The sequence below is a fragment of the Falco punctatus genome (genome assembly GCF_963210335.1).
Source record: "Falco punctatus genome assembly, chromosome: 12".
NCBI lineage: Eukaryota > Metazoa > Chordata > Aves > Falconiformes > Falconidae > Falco > Falco punctatus.
In genome coordinates this window covers 15578585-15585668 of record NC_137592.1, presented here as the reverse complement: position 1 = coordinate 15585668, position 7084 = coordinate 15578585, and the positions used below count along the sequence as shown (strand labels likewise).

The 7084-nt window shown below is 41.4% G+C and overlaps 1 protein-coding gene across 3 annotated transcripts in view; it reads right to left on the bottom strand.

The window, feature by feature from the left end:
* Positions 1–7084, bottom strand: part of DAAM2 (dishevelled associated activator of morphogenesis 2) — a 208340-nt gene that overhangs the window by 178832 nt on the left and 22424 nt on the right. The window contains exon 1 of one of the 3 annotated variants that reach the window (XM_080407890.1): positions 11–270. The exons of the other annotated variants lie outside the window; for them this stretch is intronic. The gene's annotated coding sequence lies outside the window, so the exon portion shown is untranslated. Of the gene's footprint in view, positions 1–10; positions 271–7084 lie in introns of those variants that run through there. 3 annotated transcript variants of the gene reach the window in all.

Below are 7084 nucleotides of genomic sequence, written 5' to 3'. Positions count from 1 at the left end.
TTTGACTTACCAATTTTATCCAGCTGTATATTTTCCTACTTGCTTTTTACAGCAGATGAGCTCAATGCTCAGAAACGTCCACCCTGTGTCAGGGAGCCAGGCAGAGCCCTGATCCCCACGCTGGATGCTGCTGAGCGAGCGGAGCTGGGGTGGTGGTGGCGGCGGCGGCTGTTGCTGCGGCGGCTGCTGCGTGCGCTCGCTCGGACCCAGATCAGGAACTGCTTCCCATTCCCCAGCCCCGCTCCAGCGCTGCAGGCTTCGGGAGGCAGGGCCGGCCCCTGCTACTGTGCTGCACTTTCTTAAAGGGACAAGCTCCGGCCTGGCAGAAACGCACGAACCAGGAGCTACCGAGGCTGCCCGGGCTGGCGGCCGGAGCGGCGAAAGGCTGAGTTGCCGCCTCCAACCCGGGCGATAACTACCGCAACAAGAGACGGTTTCCTATCTGCCTTGGGAACAAGAACAACACTCATCTACACAGTTTTTCATCCAAGGTTTTCAGGTGTTGCGGTTTTAATTTTTTGCTTCCTTCACAGCCTCTGCGACGGAGGTGGTAATCATTGCACAGCGAAGGAGGCAACAGCAGCACAGGCCGCGCGACCCCCTGGACCGTGGGCGCAGGGTCCGCCCTGCGGCCGGGACCTGGAGGGGTGCAGTGCATCCACTCCCACCCCCTGCTCTGTGCTGTGCTCCGCGGCACACCAGCCCTGGTCTGCAGTGACATTAGGACTAGAGATATCCCCTGGAAACTCGGATCATTTTGACCTTGAGAGATTTTATTCCCTGTGCTGGAAAGGATATGATTTAATTAAATCAAAAGCCCTAATTTCCCATTTTTTCCTCTTCAGTCATTCTCCAGATAGCTTTAATCCCATATAAACCACTGTTTCTAGCATGTTTTCTGACTTCACTTTCAACTATGTCTGATATGAATAGCTAGATTAATTTTGGGAGTTGTCTGCCTTGTGTGTGTTGCTGTCTGCCCTAGAAGAAACCACATTCTCTGTTAAAGAATAACACTGAAATTCAGAGCTAGTAACACCATCTGCAAAATATCTCTCTCTGTGTCTTTTTTAACTCACGGAAATAGATGGTTTGCTCTCTGTGCATGTAAGTAATCTGTTTTTGTTACAATAACTGAACTCTCACATTGACAACACCAATCAATACATACCACAAGGCAAAGTCATATATATACACAGATATATATCTATTTAACAGCACAACCAAAGCAAGCAAGCTACAGGGAAAAAATATCACCTTCAGACTGGCAGACCAGACCAAACAAGGATGAGAGATGAGACCAAGTCACCACTGTCCTGTCTCTCTGCCTTCATATACACCAATGCACTATAAGCACAGAGCAGGGACAAACGGCCAGCAAGCCATGAAGTCTTTCTGTTTCTTTGGTCCTATGGGAAAAGGATATGGGTACCAATCAAAAGGTGAATCCAGCCCTTTTAATGCTAATGGTCCTCCACAAACAGGCTCAGTAGGTATCCGCTAACTAGTGGCATGTATACCTTCTACCCTGTAAGCAAAGTAGCCATTTAGCCACATTACTAAATTATAATCTTCAGCATTATTAGCCTTATATTAAACCATGGGAACTCATCAGTGTTCCTCTAGTATAAGCTATACTTATGCTCCTGCTTTCCCTAGCATGAAGTCCGAGAAAGTTTACAAATACAAACTACATGCGATGCACAGTAAAAGAGATCTTATAATTCCATCAATCCTCCCCTCTGTTCACATGTTTCCATTGGTCTATTAATCCTCACTTTACACCCACATCACTGCCTACTACTTTTTTCATCTCATCGTCCAAGTCCCTGACCCTTTACTCTCTGTTTCCCCCTTCTGCATGCCTGGTATTTCTGCAGCTGATCTCCACCGTTTGAGCTCCACCTAACTGTCTTGCTCCCGCCTTCTCCCCTCTAGCTTCTCAGCTTCTCATTGAAAGAGGAAAGAAGAGCTGAAAGGTGGGAATGATTAACTGATTCCTTCTCTCGGTTCCCTCTCCTTCCTCCAGCCAAGGTTCTGGAGCCAGAGACCTGTACGCAGCCCTAGAAACTAACCTGCAGCAGCAGGACAAGGGTTATAGGTAGGTTTGCATTACCAACACTCTCTCTCTCCTCACATTAGCATGCTGTACCATTTATTATGATACAGTGTAACCAAGATAAATGGCCTTTGTTAAACTTGTTAACATTAGTTAAAAGTTAACAAAACACTCATCTTTAAGGCAAAGCTGGTCATCTGCTTGATGCCTCAGCTAAGGTTATTCAGACATACAAAACAGGCAGAGTCTGTCTACAAGACAACATGGTAAGGTGCTGTAGTGGATGGGGATTTGAATGGCAAAGAAACAAATGGTGGAGAGAAACTGGGGTTTGAGGGGGGGACCTAAAGTGATGCTCCATTGCTCTGCGCACACAAAACAAGAACATGGAAAAGCACCAGAAAGTGCCCAGCAGGAAATAAGCTTGTGCCACTGGACCAGAATGATCTAACTAACCACCATAAATGTTAAGATAAAAAAAAGTATCTGCTGTTGGTTACATATATTACTCCATACTCTCCTCACAATCCTGTGTGAAAGCTGCTCCTCTGCTCACCACAGCATCTGGATGTTCCATTGACAGAGCATTGTCTAATGGTTACAGCACAACTGCAGGTTTCTATTACCTGCTGTAGGAAAAATGTGTGGTATATTAAAGGACAGAGAATTCAAATTCTGCTGCATGCTTGGATATTTAGCTAGCAGTAAATGAAACTAGATAAATCACTAATTCTTTTTGTGACTGTTTCCCCAACAACAACATAGTACACTAAACTTTGGTGTTATATAATTGACTACTTGTATTAGTAACAGCTTGGGTTGAAAGATGACAGAGGAGCCAGCTTTTTATTATTAAATACTGAACTGCAGATACCTCAGTGAAAACTGAAAAGTGTTGCAGTTTGCAAAAATGTTTAATTCTGCAGAGCAATCCCCTTGCACAAGAGATGACATTTATTGGGAGATGTTTTTGTGTCTTTGCTTATAGGGGACAGCAAAACCAGAAGTGATCCCAAAGTTATCAAGAAAGAAAGAAGGTATGTTTCTCTTTCTGAACGCAGTATCACCTAAGATCTACATCCTAAGACAGCATAAACATACCTACAGAGGCAGTTCCTTCTGAATTTAGGAATAAGACCATTAAAGAAATCAACTGCTTATTTCTGTAAACGTTTTTAGGCTCTGATGACCAAGATCAAAACCAAAACACTATAGTATTATCTGTGCATAAGGGCCTTTAATAGAAAGTGGAAAAAAAGGGGGAAAGGGACATCTAAACCCAAATAGATTATTTGCTGCTCAAAACCAGATTTCCTAGAGAACACAGAAGCAAAAGCTTCTGTGAGATGTTGCTCTACCTCTGTAGATATAAATTGTTTGTTAGATCCTTTGTCCAAACAAAAGGACATGGGTATATTAATCTAACAACAGAAGTGTCTGTTGTGAGAGGAGATCCAGTGCCAGGCTGCCTGCTCCTTCTGACAATGAGATTAAACACCATGGCTCTGTGAGCTCGGCTGCATGCCTTGCCTGACACCACCACCCAGTGCAGCTATAGGGTCTCTATCTCAATCACCACAGGCTACAGAACTAGAAAGACTTTCATACCCTCCCTACAGAGATTGCTTCTGCATGTCTCCCAGTCTCTGAAATACCACACAATGTTTTGAGCATCTCTTGAGTGTGACATGCAGAGCAGTACTGCTACTATATACACTGACACCGGATGTAACATGGTGATGGAACCATCACTATCCTTACTTATCAAAAAGCCACAAGAAATTCTGTTCCCTGTTGCTAAAGGGCTGAAATGAGGCATATATACTGAACAGAGTACAGACATGTATAGGTGTTCTTTTAGTTAATACAATTCTTCTAAAATTATTTTTATCTTTGGGCTCAAACCACACCATTGGATCTAAGGGCTGGATTCTACTCCCACTGACTTCCTGATAAATAAGGATGGAACTGTGCTCCAATTCAGGGATATATATGTTTCAGATTAAAAATTTTCAATCCTAACCCACATCTTTAATGTGTTAATACAGCAGTTTGAAAACTTGCTTTGAACTTCAAAAAGTAGGGATCTGGACAATGCTTATCTGAAATAATGTTAATTATCAATTAAAAACTAAAACTATTAATAACACAAGATTGTTTTCCACTAGATGAATCATGATGTGTGTACATACCTGTGTGTGCATGTATGTATTTACACATATGCATGCATACATACAGATGTTTGAGTGAAACAGTGACAGAACTTACTGCTGTTAGGTTTAGCTTGCATCTGATGTATTGTTGGTGTACTTTTTTTTCTGCAGCATTCTTGACATCATGGAAAAGTATGTTTTAGTTAGCTGCCACTACAAGCCCAGAACAAACATTTAGTTTTGGTGCAGTTATTTTTTCAGTTTAAAAAAAAAAAAAAAAAGGTTAAAAGTAAATAAATTGGTTCCTAGATCTTAAACTTTATCAGATTTGCAAGAGCTGTGCAGTTAATGAAAGTTATGGCCTTCAACATGAAGATAACGTTCCTTGACAATGTCTTCCATCAACATACTAGCTATCAAACTACTCATACCAACTGTTTTTAAATAAAAAGATTTGTTTTCCTTATTATAAAATGGGTTATGCCACAGCATTTAGGTCAGCTACAACTATTTTCAGGTCTGTACCCGTTGTAATAAGATGTAAGATGTTGGTTTGGACCTTCCTAGAGATGGCACATTTCAATTCCACTCTTTTCCCTGTGTTTTTCTTGTTCACAGTTCCTTCTTTTTCATTGGCTTCTCAAGCTCATTGTAACCCTCTCTCCTGTATTGGTTAAGATTTGGTGAGTGGTCTGCACAAGTTGTTTGCTGAGAAAGGAACATGCAAGCTTGAAAGAAAAGGCATCAATATTTGCTGCAGCTTAGGTTAACAGCTATAGAAAGAAGAAAAAGGCATTTGTTCATCAGAAAGGAGAAGAGGTTTACAAGCTCTTAGAAAGTGAAAGTCAGAGATTATTCGAACTGAAGGAAAAAAGAAAAAAATGTGAAAATTCTGCAAGAATTGTCATTTCTTTCTTTAGTTTTGCTTGGTACTTCTCAAGCATTTGGGAAGTGCAACTCTTTTTTCAGATAACAGCCCAGCTCAAACCCAGATCCCTGAAGGAGGATATAATCAGCCAGAATTACATTAAATTTCCTGCCACCAAAACACTGATCATCTTCCAGCAATTAAAGGTAGTTAGCAGTCCCTGACTACTGTAAACATTTGTAGCCAGCAACGTCACTATGGCTTCATTTGCCTGCCTTGAAGAAACTTGGGTTGTGTTCACACCTAACACCTTATGACCATTTTGAACCTATTCATGACACTTTCTCAGGGATAACAGACTAGAGTTATAGAAAAACCACACAATTCACCTGAACTTCAGATCCTTTTGGTTTCTCTTTGCTTTTCAGTCACTAAAATAGAGGGCACTGATCTGTTAAATGGAGTCTTCCTCTGCTTTCCCCATCATTTTTGAATACTTCCTTCTATTCTGTATTTATCTTATTTTCCAGAAAAAAGTCCTATGTTCTAGCAGATGGTCACCTTACAAAAAGTGCAGTATGCAGACAGGTGATCTGTATCACAAACATTAGTAACCACATGTTCTTGGCTAGATCTACTAAATATCTGAACCAAGGAGGGCTGGGGTGAGCTTGTCCCTAGGCAGCTGTTCCAACAAAAGTCTGTATAATGACATTCCTCAACATTTTTCATTAGTGGGATTTTTTTTCCTTTTTGAAAAAAATCCAAAGACCACCTTGGGCTGCACTGCAATATAGGCTTTCACTAATAACAATAATTTTAAAATCAGTTTGGGCTTTGAATGGCCTGAGGTTTTTTTCCTTTTACTCCCCTGATTTATATGCATGGACTTGTTCAGCTGCACAGTGAGGAGGGACACATGGGTATTTTTAAGTTTTAGAAGTGTATAGGGAATGCCTGATCTTGTATTGGCCACTATTTAATTAGCAATGATTTAGATCAATATGTCTTGTTCCAGTCAAGAATAGGGCACTAATACAGTCAGAAATAAAGTCAGTTTCTAACTATGAACACACAGACCTCAGCAACTTCCAGGAAAATCAAAGAAATGTCTATAGAAAGGGAAAGGCTATTTCCACTTCTATTCTGATAGAGGGTCTAGGCCAGATCTTTTACTCTGGTTTACTTCTGGTTAGCACAAAACCAGAGTGCAGAAGTAATGGCAGTATTTAAACTGCTTTTTCCACTCTGTGGTCTATAAGCTGATCAAGGTATGTTAAGGCTCTGATGCCAACTTAGAACAGCCTTGGGGTTTTGTAAATGCTACTTGGCTACTCATGGATCCTGAAACAGCTGCTTAGCAGGCAGGGAGCTTGAGCTAAATATCCTTTTCTTTACAATACTGGTGACAGAGCTATCACACTGCTCCCATTCTACCTAGGAAACTCACTTCCTTCAAAACTGACCAAGGTTTCTAGGTCTGCATTGCTTGTGAGTGCTTTGTAGCACCTCAGCGGAAAAAAGTAGCTGGAGCAACAAGTCCTGGCTCCATCTGCAGTGCTGGGCACGGGATGTTTGCTTACAGCGTATTCTTTGCAGAAGAACTAGAAGGATTAGTTATGGTTGGTGTGGCTTGCTAAACTCTGATTATTCATGTCCTCTGAAGTTTACAAGCAAACTAATTAGCAGCACCGATCCCTTAGTAAGAATCAGAAATCAATTAGGAAGGCAGCTGACCTTATTATAACAATTAATTGCAAATGACGTTCAGTTTCAGTACTTGATGGGCAAGCTCTCTGTTCTGGCTTTTGAGGCTTTAGTGTTTTTCTGTTGGGTTGGGATTCTTTTTCCCCTTCATTACACCACTGTGTACCCACCCTGATTTTTCTTAGACATAATTTCCATCATATAGAATCTGTCCTATTTTGTGACACACAGTTTCCTGGACAATACTTGACTTTCTTTACAGAAATTCCTGTATGCTTAGGAGTCCTGGAAATGGGA